This window comes from Cupressus sempervirens, chromosome 7, assembly GCF_028749045.1.
Source record: "Cupressus sempervirens isolate cs-2001-9-10 chromosome 7, ASM2874904v1, whole genome shotgun sequence".
In the NCBI taxonomy this organism is placed as follows: Eukaryota; Viridiplantae; Streptophyta; class Pinopsida; order Cupressales; family Cupressaceae; genus Cupressus; species Cupressus sempervirens.
The window spans coordinates 206,794,459-206,799,297 of record NC_143124.1 but is presented as its reverse complement, the minus strand read 5'-3'; positions in this window follow the sequence as shown (position 1 = coordinate 206,799,297).

The window sequence follows — 4,839 nt, the reverse complement described above, 5'->3', positions numbered from 1 at the left end:
TAGTTAGAATTTGCAGTTGGTAGTCAAAAAATAGTTTATAAACCATTGAAGAGTGACCACAATTCCATTAGTAAATTGTGCTACACAATTGACCATCAAATACACAATACACTAAAGTTACTATATCTTGTGTATTAGGAACATGGTTTGTTTTTCCATCTGAACTGTCATTAGATGATCTGAAATCCAAAGATACAAATCCATTGGACTTTATTAATTGTAATTCTTCTGTACATAACAAATGAAGTAAATATATCCATAACTCTTGGCTCCTGCTGCTAAAATCCCTTGAATTGCAATGTATTGACAGAGATGGCATGGAAAAGATCATTGGGGTTGATGGTCCCATTCTCTTTCATTCAATTTTTAGACTTACTGAGATCTGCTTGCCGCAAACCCTCTTAACTTGTTTGAAAATAAAGCTTCCTTAGAGCTAAAGTCATGGGTCCTTCTTGAAATTCCACAGATTTCATGAAATGATCACATAGAACATCCAATGCAATGAAAATTTTGCACAAGCAAATTAAAGAAACAAGTATTACCAAGATTAATCAGAGCCCTAACAATGTGCCTACCGGTCCTACTGCATGAGTCCTCACTACCTCCATCTAGATCCCGAGGTTGATCATTTACAGTATCACTCATCACGTTCTCCCTAGAGAAGATGACAGTCACACGACCTTTGGCATCATCAATCATAGTTCAATTGTGTATTTTCTCATGAACTAACTTAAGGGGTTCCAACTAGAAGCTCTTAAAGCCCTCTCCCTGTCCATAACAAAATCATCTTGGAAAGTTGTTTTGCATAGGAAACATCAACGCTCAAGGTTTTTATTTTCATTGAATTGTACAACATAAGGGTGGTGTGTGTTGAGCCAGTACTGCCAAGCATGCCCATTTGTGGTGCAGGAGCACCTCAAACACTCAAGTCAGGCTTAAGGATCATGAAGACCTTCAAAACTCTCCAAGCAAATCAGAGGTGTGAAATGTATAAGCAGAGTCCAAGGATCAGTTGGAAATGCAATATAACAGTCTGGCTTCTTGTTACAAGTAATGTGGCCAACAACAAATACTTGAAATTTATCATCTTCTCAGTAGAGAATGCCTTGCCATCTTGAAAGGAAGTGCTTCAATATATATATATATGTATATATACACGTCACTTATCAACAGTTTTTTATGATCCATATGTGATTTGCAAAAGTGTTTGTTTCTGAACAAATGGATAAATTTGCCACCTATTTCATTAAGTATTTCACATCACATATAGCGTAAGTTTTCTATAGTGCATATAGCTTGAGTTCACAAGTTCATATGGTATTTTGCAAAAGTGTTTTGGGTACAATCATGTTTTTTTAGCATCAAGTTTCACAGTCATCTTCTAGATGATGGATTGATGAGGACAGTGCAAGGAAGACAATTGTTGTCCCATAAAGACTACGCGAATAACACACCATCTTTCCAAATAATTTAAACATTAACTCTCAGCGAACCCTCCAACAACTTCATTTAGTTGCATAACATTGGTCTACTGCATATGCCAAACAGTCACCGTTTAATTTTTTAGTTTTTCACATACCTGAAATGTAGTTTGAGTTGTCGGAAACAGATAAATACCATGACAATCTGATAAATACCATGACAATCTGACTCCATGACTTTCAAAACATGTTAAGAATTTGACCCAAATGCATAAGTATATAACATGGATGTTATACTTTCTAGGTAGCTGAGGTTGCTACAACCGCATAGCTTTTTAAGTCTATTCAAATCCTATTTGGATTCTTTCCAGAAGGCTGAGCCCATTGTCACTGATTCAAATGCATGAGTATTTGAGATGGATGTTATACCTTCTAGGTAACTGAGGTTGTTACAACTCCATAGCTTTTTAAGTCTGTTCAAATCCTTTTCAGATTTTTTTGGAAGGCTGAGCCCATTATCCCGGACTACAATTGCATAAGCATAAAAAACTCGGATTATAGTTTGTGTATAATCATCAAAAGCTAATATATAACGTGACAATTTGACTCTGTGACTTTGAAAACATGTTAAGAAACACCAACCATCCAAAAACAATTACTATCTTGTAATATGCAGGAAAATAGGTCAGGATTTTTTTTTTTTTAAATGCAAATTCAAATTAATTTTCTCCAGCAGATCTAATAGGCGTTCAAACTGGAAAAGCTAAATAATCCAAGATTTCCCAGTTCCCAAACCTACAAAGCAATGACCATGCATGACCAAAAATTCTAAAACATAAAAAACATAGAGTGCATTAAAATGACAACAGTATTTCTAATTTCTTAGTTACTTTATTTAGTTAGCTTCAAAATTAAATAAAGTTTTAAATTTTTCTTGGTTTTTTAACAACTTCACATTCTCATTGTAAAAGTAGGAAACAAATGAAAAAGAAACTGATGTACCTATAGGGGCATCTACCTCAGTACCAAAGACATCAACAATATCCCTAGTTACTACTAAAGGGAGACAAGAAATTACACTCTTGGTCTCCTCACATGGTGAACTCTTCAAGGATGAAATGGGTATGAGATTGTTTCACTTTATTTATGAGTGTGCAGAACAAGTGTTTGGCAATTCAATTCAAAACGACTGGAGGAATCAAGCAAAAGAAAAGAACGCTGAACTTTTTAAAGATGTAATAATGGAATTTGGTGACCCTGGATTTGATGAGGCATTTATTATGAGTACCACTCGGAAATATATTCATTCGAAAAGAGATAATTTAAGAACCAAACTGAAAAATGGCCGCAATTATCCTCGTCCAGCTTGGATTTCAGACCCAAAAACATGGCATGAATTGATTAAAGATGGAAAATTTAAGAGGAAGGTCGACAATGATCCAAATTATAGAGCATCTGGACTAGGAGGTTCCAAAGGACGCCTTTGAGACACGAAAAAAGCAACCCAAGCCAGAGTGTCTAGTATTGGATCCCACAAATTAGGATCGGGTGGGTACAATAGCATTTGTGGTGGCTTGGTAAGTGAATTTTTATTTTTAATATCTGTTATTTCATTGAAAGGATCAATGTAAAACTCATGAGTATTTATATCATATGAGTTGTTATAAAATTGGTTATATTTGTTTATGTGAGCTCACCAATTTCAAAAGGAAGCCACACAGGAGGAACTAAACTATGCCTTGCTCCATGGTTCCCAAAGCCTTAGGAAACACCTTCTAGATAGAGGAGAGATATTAGCCAGTGGTCATGAAAATGAGGTAAGTTCATTAAAATATTTTAAAACTTACATAATAGTTCAATATAAGGTATTATGTACATCAATAAGTTAAATTGTGTTGTCTAGGGAACCCAACAATCGAACTCATCAGGCAGTGAGAATGGAGCTGAGCTAGGGGAAAGTGATGAGCGATTTGTTTCACACAATAATTCAAATATCATTCTGGAGCCTCACCAAGAAACTATTCTTGAATCTCAACATGCTGGAAATAAGAATAACAAAGAAGGTTCTCAATCTGATGAACAGACCACATCCACAATTAGAATGGTGCCTCGTAAAAAGAGGACACACAGAAAAAAGATATGATATAATGTTGAATTTAAAAACCAGGTATATAGTAACAACATTCTTTTGTCATGGTTTATTAGTTCATTCACAGCTAATTGTTTTTTTCTCATAAAATGAAATTATGTTATGTATTACATGGCTGTTGAAGATATTATTTGCCTTACATTCATGTTGTATATATAATTCAATACCTTGTATTTGTTTGTCAAATCGTGTCTTCTAATTCATGTGTGTGGTTCATATGAGAAGTTTGTGTTTGTCATTAATCGCTTATTCCCTTTATTCACTTTTTTGGTTCTTCAAAAATTGTGTTCACTGCTTCAAATAGGTTGTTGTAGTACATTTGTAGTTACTTTAATCTTTAACAATTTTCATAAGTATTTTTGTTGGAGAGACTGGCACTTGTTATAGGATATTCAAATTTTAATGTCCCTGCCCTTTATAGTTATGACTCCGCTTGTATTAGATGATTTCTTCATCACCATATTGATCCCTTATAACGACTTCATCATCACACACCTAGATATGAATTTCATTTTCTTTAGTCACATATCGGCTATTAATAGACTTCATCAATCTTTGCTTATTCTTATTGTTGTTGTCATATAGAGACAGTGTAATTTCATATATGATCAAAATATCAACTTGTTCATGTTGTCAATCTTCTATCACTATATCTCTTTGCTACTCTTTCTTTATTGTCATGTCATCATATTTAGACATTCGATGATGCTCAACATAGATATCAAATTTGATGCATTTCGTTACATCCTTGCATATGCTGGTGGAATAGAATGTGTTGTGATATGACATCAATGACATCATTCATCAATCTCTAGACCTTTATGACAATCAATGACAAAGCCTCATCAATTTCTATCCTTCCCTTTTGTGCAGAGGAATTGTCTGAATCCCTCAAATTTCTTTTCTAATTCAAGCAAGCCTACACCACCAACAGTAAATTTCTATGGCCAAAAGAAAAAGTGCCTTAACTCTTCTCCTCTCATCTACATATTAATTTATGTCATCCATAAGTGGTGATGGAAGTGTTGTTTCCAATAATAGACTAAAAACTTCCTCTATTCCTTTTGCATCTGTTTCTACCAATAGTGCCAAGCCTCCATTGTCTTAGTTCAAGAACAGATCCCATGTCCAGTCTAATGATGACACTATTGGAAGAAAATCATGTGGGCCTTCTGGAACATGACATTTATCTAAAGGATTTGATCTTGATCCATAGGCCACAAGTCATACTGCATTGGATAGTTATTAGGGTATCAAAACTTGTCTCCT